We start from the raw sequence: 13785 nt of genomic DNA, 5'->3' as shown, positions 1-13785 counted from the left end.
TGTCCTTGAGTAAGTCACCTAACATCCCTGGACCAAAGTGGCTGAATCTTCAAAATGGAGAATTAAGTCAGTATACTACCAAGTGGGCAAACTACTGGCATTTGGGCTGGATAATTCTTCATTATGAAGGGCTCTCCTGTGCATTGTAGGATGTTTAGAATTCCTGACGCTAGTAGCATTTCTCAGTCATTATCACATCCACAAACAACCCTGCATTTCCAGGCATTTTCCAGGGTGAGGTAGCATATTGAGAACCACTGGCAGATTGTTTCTAAGGATCCTTTCAGCTCTAACATTCTGTGTAAGAATTTTTATTTGGGGAATGATTGAAAGGGAAAAAAGCAATGCACTGACTGAAAAATCTCTGCTCCTTCCTAATATTAAGCAATTTTATTTTAAAATGAATGTTTTCTGGGGATTTATGTCACCATACCCACAGATATACCAACCACTTATGATGTTCCAAGATAAATAATTTTTTTATAACTCACTTTAAGCTTTCCATCTATAATATAATGTATCCATGTTATGTATACTTAGTTATATGATTTTTTAAATTTAATGTTATATAGTACTGTTTCTCTGTATACCTAATAAGTAAAAGTAACAAGATCTGATTCTTTTTTTTTCTTATTTTGGCCACACCGCGCAGCTTGTGGGGTCTCGGTTCCCCGTCCAGGGATTGAACCCAGGCCACGGTAGTGAAAGCGCCGAATCCTAACCACTAGACCATGAGGGAACGCCCCAGATCTGACTTTTTTTTTAAAAGTTGTATTGTTGTTTTAATATCTTAGCCTTTAAAAAAACAGGGAAAATCATTATATATAGTAATTATTTGCCTTGTCTCTTTTCCTTTGGTATGAAGGAAGGGAAGGAATATAGTCTCTGTGTTAAGCAGTATATATAATTACTCCAAATACACAGGTAAGATGTGTAAAAGCAACCACAAATCAATAGTATGTTTGATTATCCTAAAAAAAAAAAACTCCATGAGATGACAGACATAAGAGAAATAAATTACTGTACATCTAGTATTTACTATTTCTTAAGCCAGAGTTAAATAATTAACAGGTTACTACATTAATGAGGTTAATAAAGGTGATGATTAACTGGGTACTATCACCTTCCTCATCATTACTACTGGCCAACTCCTGTCCTCATTTGTTATACCACTGGACTGCCTCAGACCAGGAATTGGTTAGCTGCCCTTAAGTAAACTGGATCCCAGTCTAGGTTGCATTGAAGCCCCAGGCTGCATGTTACCTTCTCCTGAAGGTTAGTGAGGTGACAGTATTGCATGATCTAAGTAAAAATTTCTTTACTAAATAATGTACAAGTTGCAGTAAACTTTTAAATGCTAAATAAAATTACAAAATCATACTCAAATACTTTTTTTTTGGTCTTAGCTAAGGCATGTATTTAAAAAATAATTTAAAAGTCCTTTTATAATTAATAGTCATTTTAAAAGACAAGATCTGTTAATTGAAATTTACTAAATTAAAGTTTTCCATTTCTAAAGTGTTTCATTTTTAATTGGAATGTCAGTGTTTATAAGTATATTGCTTAGTCATATTAATTTGTTTCTTTTAAAAAATATTGCCTTGTAGCTTTATAAACCCTTTTTGGTGCATGTTTGAGTTTTTTGGCATTTAATATGATTTACTTTGCTTAAATTATTTTTCATACAGCATGGTTTGCATTTTAAGTTTGTTTTCTTTAATGTGTTATATATTTATTGTAAATTTAACTTTACCCGTTCGAACTCTTGGTTCTGTTAAAAGTCTAAGCAGTTATCTATTTAGAAATATGGGTAATTGAAACCTGTAATCCCCCAAACTGTTGTTTAAATGCAGCAGTTCCATCTCTGTTCTTTTCATAAATCTCTTTTTAGGTCAAATTGTGATTTGTGTTGCCAAAGCCACTTCCTCTCCTTTCTCAGGGAAGATTCTGGGGTGGGGCTTAGAACAAATACTAGGTGGTCAAATGATCAGAAACTGCATCACGGGACACTTCAAGGGTATTGAGTTATTTGTAATTAAAGGAATAGTGCGTGCATTAAACTATTCCTTTTATGTCATCTCAGGGTGATGTTGGCTTCCATACTTTTCTTGCTGTCTATTATAAATGATTCTGAATTTTCCCCTTGATTTGTGATCTTATATTGATGTTTATGTCTATGATAATAGACTGAAATAAGTTACAACATTTAGAATTATCGTTGCTGTGAAAGCATATTGGAAACCAAGACCTTTCTTTTTGTTCTTTAGCTTTTCTTTCGTTTCAAGTTTGTATTTATACTTGTAAAGTATGGTTAAATTTAATGGAAGGTTTAACAATGAAAATGACAGATCATAGTTTTTAAAAAAGTATTTTTTTATTTTAAAAATTGAAGTATAGTTGATTTACAATGTTGTGTTAGTTTGAGGTGTACAACAAAGTGATTCATTTATACATATGTATACATCTATTCTTTTTCAGATTCTTTTCCCTTATAGGTTAAAATACTGAGTATAGTTCCCAACAAATTATAATTTTTATTACATAATATTATAGAACTCACTATATCAAGGGGGGTAGTTTTGTTTTCCAGCACCACCTTTGTAAACGCGTTTTGTTTTATAGTGGAGGCTAAAATGAAGTGTAGGTGTTCCACTTACTTTCTTCTACTGAAGTATTTTGATTTTCTTTTTTTTTTTAATTAAGGGTACTTTAATTAATTAATTAATTTATTTATTTTTGGCTGTGTTGGGTCTTTCGTTTCTGTGTGAGGGCTTTCTTTAGTTGTGGCAAGCAGGGGCCCCTCTTCATCGCGGTGCACGGGCCTCTCACTGTCGTGGCCTCTCTTGTTGTGGAGCACAGGCTCCAGACGCGCAGGCTCAGTTGTGGCTCACGGGCCTAGTTGCTCCGTGGCATGTGGGATCTTCCCAGACCAGGGCTAGAACCCGTGTCCCCTGCATTAGCAGGCAGATTCTCAACCACTGTGCCACCAGGGAAGCCCTTGATTTTCAATTTAAGATATATTTCTTAGTACAGTAACTTATTTAGAAAAGAAATACACTAGGCTTAGTTTATCCTAAAAGATATTTTAAAACCACTTGTCTATATTGGACTGAAGATTTTTTAAAAATTATTTTTAAGGGGAAATATAGTAATAAACTCCTTTGACCTGTCCTACCTATTTGTTGTATTGGAATCTTTTGCCACTTAAAATAACTTGGCAATTGATTGGGACCTGGAAATTTCTTTCAAGGATTTTGTTTTAATGACATTTTATCTATATTCCGAAAACATGAGAATATTTTTAGTACAGTATAACAATAAAAAAATAAAAATGTAGCAAGATGGGAGTAATTTAGCATACTTTTTCTGAGAGGAATTTTGCAAAATTTTAAAAATCCTTAAATGTATGCCCTTTTTTTTGGACTCAGTAATGCCACTTGAGAATCTACCATAAAGAACTTTCAGGGGAACATAAAAAGATTTAGGTACATGTTTGTATGAGTGTTATTTATAAATGTGAAAAAGAATAAAGAATAAATATCTAGTCATAGGGGATTAAACTACTATGTATCATATGATGAAATAAAATACCACCAATACAATTATTGCCTTAAAAAATTTAAGGGGGAAATATTCACCACATAGTGCTTTGTGAAAATGGCAGAACACAATTTTCTGTATACCTCTCTATAGAAAAAAGATTGAAGGATAATACATCAAAATGTTTATTTCTGATAAATTATAGGTAGTTTGAAGGTTTTTTTTGGTTTGTTTTTCTGAGTCTCATTAACTTTCTATAATAAAGGTATATAACCTTCTTAGTTGAAAAGTGTAACTTATTCATTTAGATAAACCAAAGGAATTTAGTATTTTAAATGTTATTTTCTAATTTTTACTTAAAAATCGCTCTTAAGTTAAAAAACTCAACATCATCATCCTTTTCATATATGTAATATGAATAAATAAATATTTATGTGTGAATTATATACGTGTGTATGTAAATATGGCTTATTTAATGTAAGATGTTTGCAGTAAATTCCTATGGTTTTTTTTTTATTAATGGAGGCTGTACAGTATTTGGGGGTTCTTTTGGTGTCTTCATTTCATTTTTTTTTAATTTTATTTTTTTATTGGGGTATAGTTGTTTTACAATGTTGTGTTAGTTTCTGCTGTACAGCAAAGTGGAGTTCCCTGTGCTATACAGCAGGTTTTTGTAAGTTATCTATTTTATACATATCAGTGTATATATGTCAATCCCAATCTTTGTTATATCCAAATTGATACGACAATCAATTTTGACTGAAAAGCACAAAGGCACAAGGCATTTTATGGCCAGGTTACAGGTAGTTGTTCTATTCCCAGTGGTTCTATTCTAAAACTTGCATGTTGTATATTCCTGAAAAGCACAATTTAAAAGAATTTTCCTACTTTATTCTAAGCATTAATATAAAAGGTAAATTTTAGTATGTTTATAGCACTGATAAAAGTATTTGAATATATGTTACATTTTAGTTATGAAGGATTCTAAGACATTTTGGTAAAACCTAGTAGGAATTTTCCAGGATTAAAACAAATGTGAGGGGCTTCCCTGGTGGCACAGTGATTAAGAATCTGCCTGCCAGTGCAGGGGACACAGGTTCGAGCCCTGGTCTGGGAAGATCCCACATGCCGCGGAGCAACTGAGCCCGTGCGCCACAACTACTGAGCCTGCGCTCTAGAGCCTGCATGCCACAGCTACTGAAGCCTACGCGCCACAACTACTGAAACCCGCGCACCTAGAGCCCGTGCTCCGCAAAAAGAGAAGCCACCGCAATGAGAAGTCCACACACCGCAACGGAGAGTATCCCCTGCTCGCCGCAACTGGAGAAGGCCCACGCGCAGCAAAGAAGACCCAGTGCAGCCAAAAAATAAAAAATAAAATTTTTTTAAAATAATAAATAAATAAAACAAATGTGAGGTTTAAAATGGTGATATTTGTTCTTCTATGATTAGAGGTCATTGAAATAGTGTAGTATAGGCTTGATTGTAGGAATACTGTCCCAAATGTATGTCTTGGGAAAAACTGCTTCTTAATCTTACCAATAAAAAAATTATTATTGTTTATTTTTCACCACAGGAAAGAAAAATCTGATTGGAATTCAGCTTAAATTAGAGCCTCCAAGTTAGCTAATTTCCTTTCTCACCAGATGCCATTTTAAGTTTAAAAAAAAAAAAGACAATGATAAACAATGGTCAGGAATTTATTTTAAAATAAGCTTTTAGAACATGGCCTGGGGATTTGGAAACCTTTAGATCTGTGTTCTACAGCAAAGCCTGGGAACCCCTGGCATAGCTGGAGATAATATCTGTTCATCTGGTTTTTCCATAGTGCTTAGCAGTGTGTATATATTAGGAGGTATCTGTGTGCACAGTGGAGTCTGATCCAAAGGTGTCAAGTTTAGACTACCTGATGACTAATCAACAAAGAAATACAGTAGCGGGACTGAAAAAAAACCATGTCCCACCAACTCATTTGCCCAGATCTAGGAAGTCTCTTTCTTGTGTGGCCTTCTCTGAGGCTCCCTTCAAAAACTTTCTCTCTCCCTCCATTTTTAAAAAAATCTCTACATTTGTTCCTCATCTGTTTTTCTTACCTTGCTCTGTTTCTCATTTCTCCCTTTGTCTTTCTCTTCCTAATCCAACTTCCCCCCTTTTTAAGTGAATATAGTATAAAACAAATATTATATACTTATATTTATATAATAAAATATAAAAAGCTGCTGGATTAAATATATTTTTATTCCTGAAACAGGAGAAAAAAGCCTTAATTTGTGTTTTGTTCTCTCTTCTGGTTTTTATGTGACAGTGACCCTCAGTTTTATATCTCCTAAATAGATAATAATTGAGCATTAAAATGATGATTTTGATGCACTATAATATTCCAATTCATCAAAGAAGTATTTCTTTTTAAAGAATTCAATATTACTTAGGTAGTAACAGTATTTTATAAGCTACATCAGTTCTCTGGTTGCTTTAGTTAACTAGAAAACTAACTGGAATACCTCATTCTTTGTACATTCTAAAAAATTAGAATTTCATTTAATAAAAGTGAAATTGCTTTAAATGTTTTAAACTGTTTTCTCTAATCTTCCTGGGTTACTGAAGCAAAACAAAATGTTGAAAACGTTGAAAATTTTTATATTTAAACATGGAAAGTACTTTCTTATGTTTTCAGGATTTGTAATGAATATCTTAAGTGCTTTTTAATTCGGAAAAGATTTGTCTATACAATAATTGAATATATGTATGTTCTCAAGGACAGATCAGAAGGAGAGATAGTCCCACTTAAAATAATTTTTATTTGATTTGGTATGGTATAAATTAGCAGTTTGCAAGAACTGTCTTATTTACTGTCCCTCCAGCAAAGACTTTTAACTGTGAAATCAAAAGAAAAAAAAATTTATTTGTAAATACTATCTCATAGACACATACAGATAATTTTCCTAATCTGTATGTTTCTAAACATGGAACCCTATCAAGCACAACTTCTCCTTCAAACAATGAGAAATATCAGAAAGGGAAAAATGTAAGGAAGTCTGGATGTTAGTTATTTTTTGCCACTATTGTGAATAAACACACTTTGGGAAAGCAGAACAGTTATCATTACATTAAAATTTTTTCTGACTGTGTTCATGAGGGATATTGGTCTGTAGTTTTCTCCTTTTTGTAATTTCTTGGTTAGATTTTTTTTTTTTTTTTTTTTTTGTGGTACGCGGACCTCTCACTGTTGTGGCCTCTCCCGTTGTGGAGCGCAGGCTCAGCGGCCATGGCTCATGGGCCCAGCCTATCCACGGCATGTGGGATCTTCCCGGACTGGGGCATGAACCCATGTCCCCTGCATCAGCAGGCGGACTCTCAACCACTGCGCCACCAGGGAAGCCCTCTTGGTTAGATTTTATATTTAGGACTATTCTGGCCTCATAAAATGAGTTGGGAAGTATTTTCTCATTTTCTGTTTTTCTGAAAGAGATTATAAGTTTGTCTAGGGTTGGTGTTTGCTCTTCATTAATATTTGATAAAACTCATTAGTGAAACCATCTGGGCCTAGAAGGTTTTTTAGTGTGAATGTTATGGAAAGGTGCTTGGTAACAAATTTGATTTTGCTACTAAATAGAACTGTTCAGATTTTTGTTTCATCTTATATCAGTTTTAGTAAGTTGTATTTTTCAAGTAATTTGTTCATTTCATCTAAGTTGTTGAATTTGTTGGCATAAAGTTATTTGTAATATTCTCATTTTAATGTCTGTAGGATATGTAGTGACGTCCCCTGTTTCATTAGTAACATATTAGTAATATGTGTTCTCTCTTTCTTGATTGGTGTACCTAAGGGTTTTTAAATTTTGTTGATCTTTTCAAAGAACCAACTTTAGGCTTTGTCTATTTCCTTTATTGTTTGTTTTTTATTTCATTGATTTCAGCTCTTTTTGTTATTATTTCCTTCTTTCTGCTACTTACTTTTGGCTTCCCTTGTTCTCTTTCGTAGGTTCTTAAGATAGTGCCACAGGTTATTCATTTTAGCCCTTTGTTTTTAATATTAGTACTTAAAACTAGAAGTTTCCCTCTAAGCATTCATTTAGCTGTTTTGACAAATTTTGATATGCTGTATTTTCATTGTGATTCAGTTTGAAAACTATTTTCTAATTTCCTTTTTGATTTCTTCTTTGGCCCATGTATTTAGAAGATGTTATTTAATTTCTAAATTTTTTTCCTAGATATCTTATTGTTATGGGTTCCATTTTGGTCAGAGAACATATTCTTTACAACTTTAATCATTAATTTATTAACACTTGTTTTGTGGATCAGCATATGGTCTATCTTGATGAATGTGCCATCTACAATTGAAAAGAATATGCATTCTGTAGTTGTTGAGTGTAAATGTTTAAATATCAGTTGAATCAAGGTGGTTGGTAGTGTTCAGATAACGTGTTTTTTACTGCTATTTTCCCCTAGTGTTCTATCAGTTACTGAGAGAGAAGCTTTTGTATCTCCAAGTGTGATTGTGAAAATGTTTATTTTCCCTTTAATTCTGTCATATTTTGCATCATGCATTTTGGTTTTTGTTTGTTTTTCTTTTTATTTTGGTTGCACTGGGTCTTTGTTGCTGCACATAGGCTTTCTCTAGTTGCTGCCAGCAGGGACTACTCTTCATTGCAGTGCACTGGCTTCTCATTGCAGCAGCTTCTCCTGTTGCGGAGCGCGGGCTCTAGGGGCACAGGCTTCAGTAGTTGCAGCACACGGGCTCAGTAGTTGTGGCTCATGGGCTTAGTTGCTCCACAGCATGTGGGATCTTCCCAGACCAGGGATTGAACCTGTGTCCCCTGCATGGGCAGGTGGATTCTTAACCATTACGCCACCAGGGAAGTCCGCATCATGCATTTTAAAGCTCTGTTATTAGGCATAAACAAATTGTTATTATGCCTTTTGATGAATTGACTCTTACCATTTTGAAATGTCCCTGGTTCTGGTAATACTGTCTGTAAGTCTACTTTATCTGTTATTAATATAGCCACTCCAGCCTTTGTAAGCTTACTGTTTGTATAATGTATTTTGTACCATTCATTTACTTTCACCCTATTAAAGTGTAATTCTTGCAGATATCATATAGTTGGGTCTTACTTTTTTTATCCATTTTGACAATCTATGCCTTTTAATTGGATTGTTTAGTCCATTAACATTGAAAGTAATTACTGATATAGTTGGATGTAGGTTTACTATTATACTATTTGGTTTCTGCTTGTCCCTCTGTTTTTTGTTCTTCTGTTCTCATTTCCTGCATTCTTTTGACTTAATATTTTTTGGAATTCCCTTCACATTATTTATTTAGCTTTCTAACTATGTCTTTAATGCATTTTGTCTATATGTATGGTTGCTCTAGGAATTGCAAATATGCATTCGTAACTGTTTTCAGACTGCTTAGAGCTAATACCACTTAGAGCCTTGTACCACTTCATATACATTGTAGAAATATTGCAACCATATTTCCAAATTGGTCCATTTGTACCCTCCTTCATCCTTTATGCATTGATGTCATATGTCTTACATCTACATATGTTATAAACTCCACAAAGCAGTGTTGTAATTTTTGCTTTGGACAATCAGGTTTACTTAAATTACTAGGAAAAAGGAAAAAAGTTTTTTATATTTATTCAGTATTTACCATGTCTGATGCTCTTCATTCTTCCCTGAAGATTTTACTTTCCAACTGGTATTTCCTTCCGTCTGAAGAAGTTTCTTCTGCATTTCCTGTTTTGCAGATTGGCTGGCAACACATTTTTTCATAGTTTTAGTTTAACTGAGGTACAGTTTGCCTTCATTCGTGAAGGATAAGGATATTTTTCTGGATATGCAATACTGGACTGACAGCTTTCTTTTTCTTCCGTATATTCAAATCATTGTTTTCCTTTACTTAATGTGTCACTTTTTTTCCTGACTGCTTTCAATATATTTTTTTCTTTTTCATTGGTTTTCTTTATATTTATCCTACTAAGCGTTCACCAAACTTCCTGAATCTTTTGAAATTTTTGTCTTCCCCCCAACTTTGAGAAAGTTTTAGCCATTATTTATTTTAAAAGATTTTTGGGTCCTTTTCTTTCTCCTCACCTTCTGGAACTCCAGTTATGCATCTATTGACCTTTTGATATTTAGCCACAGGTCCCTGAGACTCTGGTTTACTGTTTTTCAGTCCTTTTATTCTCTTTTTCAGATTGGGTAATTTTACTGATCTATCATTATGTTCATTAATTGCTTCTTCTGTCACTTTCATTATGTTTTTAAGCCTATCCAGTTAATTTTAAAATTTCAGATATTGAATATTTCAGTTATGGAACTTCAGTTTGTTTTTTATCATTTCTATTTGACCATTTTTATTTTTACATCTTCGAATATAATTTTAATTACTACTTTAAATTCCTTGTCTGCTATTTCTAACATTTGAGTCACTTTAAAAAAAAATTGAACTATAGTTGATTTACAATGTTGTGTTAGTTTCTGGTGTACAGCAATGTGATACAGTTGTACATATATATGCATATTTGAGTCACTTTTGAATTGGTCTCTGTGTATTGTTTTTTATCCTGAAAATGGGTCAGGTTTTCCTGTTTGTTTGTGAAGTAATTTTGGATTGTATCCTAGTCATTGCTATTATTATGTTGCAGAGACTCTGGATTGTGTTTCATTCTTCTGAAAAATATTGACTTTTGTTTATTTGTTTTAGCATGCAGTTAATTGTTAGGCTCAAACTGCAAACTCTGTCTCTTAGGCTGCAGCTCAAATCTTCAGTTATTTTACCTTTAACTGAGATTTTTGGAGTTTTCCCTGCACAAGCGTGGTTTACAGGTCAGCCATATATTTGAACCAAATGTGTATACAGAACTTAGGGCTCCTCCTTTCTGACTTTATTCTTTCCAGGATTCCCCTCTCAGTTTCCAGCGGCTTTAGTTACCTTGCACCCTGCCCACTACTTCTTTTTTTTTTTTTAACATCGTTATTGGAGTACAATTGCTTTACAATGGTGTGTTAGTTTCTGCTTTATAACAAAATGAATTAGCTATACATACACATATATCCCCATATCTTCTCCCTCTTGCATCTCCCTCCCTCCCACCCTCCCTATCCCACCCCTCTAGGTGGTCACAGAGCACCGAGCTGATCTCCCCGTGCTATGCGGCTGCTTCCCTCTAGCTATCTATTTTACATTTGGTAGTATATATAAGTCCATGCCACTCTCTCACTTCGTCCCAGCTTACCTGTCCCCCTACCCGTGTCCTCAAGTTCATTCTCTACGTTTGTGTCTTTATTCCTTTCCTGCCCCTAGGTTCTTCAGAACCTTTTTTTTTTTTTTTGAGATTCCATATGTATGTGTTAGCATACGATACTTATTTTTCTCTGACTTACTTCACTCTGTGTAACAGTCTCTAGGTCCATCCACCTCACTACAAATAACTCAATTTCGTTTCTTTTTATCTGCCCACTACTTCTTTAGGCCAGAAAGACTGAAGTTTTTTTATTAAGAGTTTTAGTTGGTCTACATGTTGTGGATTAGGCCAGAAGCTGTGTTAAATGGGTAGCTCATTTAGTTCCATTCTTTCTTCTAAGTGTTGATTCCTCTCCAGAATCAACCTACTTTTGGTCATTTTCCAGTGCTTTCAAATATTTATTTATAGTTATAGTTTTTCTGTGCAGGAGGCTTGGTCTGATAGAAGATTATTCAGTCAGTATTGGAAGTAGAACCAGGATTTCTTAAGCTAAAAATGGTTAGAGAATATGGTGTGGTGATGTACAATCTTAATAGTCATCTTATTTTTAAATATTTAGAAAAGAAGAGAGAAATTATGATGCATGTAACACGTACATACACACATAGAGTAACTGAAAGAACTGGTTTTTCTAACTCCAAATTCTGCTTAATAAAACAGTAGATTAGAATACATTTCCATGTAAGTGTACATAGTTTACCATATGTCAGAAGAAAAATTTTATGGTTAAGATATATATGTAGGGAAATAAAACTTTGGGGTTTATTATGACTGTTTTCAGGGAGGTTAAATTGGCAGCCATGACATTTTAAAACTTGTATAGATTGCTGAAACCTTGGGCTCTTTCCAAGATTGAGTTTTGCTGTGTGTTATACATCTAATGTTTTTAACTTCTTTTTTTTAAATTATTTTTTCAAATTTATTTATTTTATTGGTTTTATTTTTGGCTGCATTGGGTCTTTGTTGCTGCTCGCGAGCCGTCTCTAGTTGGAGTGAGAGGGAGCTATTCTTCGTTGCTGTGCACGGGCTTCTCATTGTGTGGCTTCTCTCGTTGCAGAGCACGGGCTCTAGGCTCGCGGGCTTCAGTAGTTGTGGCACGCGGGCTCAGTAGTTGTGGCTCGCGGGCTCTAGAGCACAGGCTCAGTAGTTGTGGCACACGGGCTTGTTGCTCCACGGCCTGTGGGATCTTCCCGGACCAGGGCTCGAACCCGTGTCTGCTGCATTGGCTGGCGGATTCTTAACCACTTCGCCACCAGGGAAGCCCTTTAACTTCTGATATGTATTTTATTTTCTTTCAGTTAATGTGGTAAAGAAGATAATTTATAGTGTCAGAATCCTCAAACTGATCAATTTATGATTCACAATTTTTTATAGATACTTTCCAATAAAACTTTCACTTTCTAGGAAATGTTCCTTTCATATTTACTCTTATTACTCCTTGGGTTCTCTATGATGCAGGAGGCAAAAATCTGTGCTTTGATTTTACTTTAATCTCTGTGCCAGTGGTTTTCTTCCCTGCTCTGTCTCCTTTACTTTATATTTCTTTCTTTTTCTCTATCTTTAAAAAAAATTATTTTTCATTACCTTTAATTTTTTAATCCTATGTGTACTTGGAAAGACAGATTAGGAATATTGGTTACATTATTTGATTTTTTTTCCTCTTTACCGCTACACGTTATACATTTGCCTAGCACTTATCCTTTTGTCTTAGGAGTTGTAAAATATTTTAAATATTTTGCTCAATATGTAAGGAATTTGAAGAAGTAAAAGCAAGGACTCTGTATATTCTCATTATATTGGGAAGGTCCTGCTTGTTGAATTTTTAGGTATTTCAGCATGTTCCAGTCAACTGACAAGGACTTCTCCTCACAGTGTCAGAACTGAGTGATGATGAGAGTAATGCAACTAGGAAATAGTTCTGGTATGTAACCACTTTTGTATGTTTGCTTCACCAGAAAACTCTGTGGAAGTACAGTGGTATCTTATATTTCTTGTTAAAAATTTGGAAAACTATTTGCATGCTTTCAAAGTAGATTTTGAAGTAACAGTGCTAGTCAAAGAATGGAAAGTATATTCTAAGCAGATGTAAAATTCTACAAAGTTTTAGGATATCTTCATTTCTTAACTGTTCTAAAAAAGGAAAAACAAAACTTAAACTTGCATTCTTAGAACTTTCTGAATAATTCAGTAATTGCCTAAACTCTAGGTTTTAGCGTATTTCTTATTGTAAAGCCTTTATGATACTATATGCTTTTTTAGTAAAATAACATTTACAAATATGAATCATACTCCTTTTTATATAGCTTATTAATGGAGATTTATTTGCTTTTTCCTTTTTAAAAACTAAATTCTTCAGTTCTTATGTTGTCATAGATTATAAATAAATATTTTAGAAAATATATATCTAGTTTGTAATGAATTTCCTTGGTCACTTCGGTTGTTTGTACTAAATCTTTAGAGCAGAGCGATCCATGGTTTGGGTTCTTCTGTGTAAGTTATCAGTTACTTCTGTTGGATTGAGTGAGGATAAAGAAGGTGGAATTCTCTGCTATTTTACCATAGCTTACTCTTACTTATAAATGGTGAGTTGTTTATTGTTACGAGATTAGGTCAGTAGATTCTTTGTAACAATTGTTAATTTTTAGATTTAATGATGGCACTTGAAGTTACTTACTTTGATGTATATACTTGGGAAAACTTTCTGTGTTTATTATGACATATATTATAAGTAATATTGCTATTTGTTGAATGATACTCTCTCTACTCTTTTGGGTCATTTTATTATGTAGAATATTCTAATTATCCAGTAGTATAGGTTTCAAAACTCAAAATATTCAGTATATTATCTAGGGATATTAATTAAGGAACATAACACAATCTGGTGAGGTTACTGGTGTAATACATTGCTTTAAAATATTATTTTCCTATTTTTAAAGGACATCTAGGTCTACTTGAGTATTATCAGTGTTTGTTTGGGTATATATTTCTTAAG

The 13785-nt window shown here is 33.7% G+C and overlaps 1 protein-coding gene across 2 annotated transcripts in view; it reads left to right on the top strand.

Moving 5' to 3' along the window:
• The window catches only part of TMEM65 (transmembrane protein 65), a 49610-nt gene that overhangs the window by 17218 nt on the left and 18607 nt on the right, over positions 1-13785 (top strand). The gene's annotated exons all lie outside the window — the stretch shown is intronic.

The sequence above is a fragment of the Lagenorhynchus albirostris genome, chromosome 17 (assembly GCF_949774975.1).
Source record: "Lagenorhynchus albirostris chromosome 17, mLagAlb1.1, whole genome shotgun sequence".
Taxonomy (NCBI): domain Eukaryota; kingdom Metazoa; phylum Chordata; class Mammalia; order Artiodactyla; family Delphinidae; genus Lagenorhynchus; species Lagenorhynchus albirostris.
This window is presented reverse-complemented; position numbering and strand designations above follow the sequence as displayed.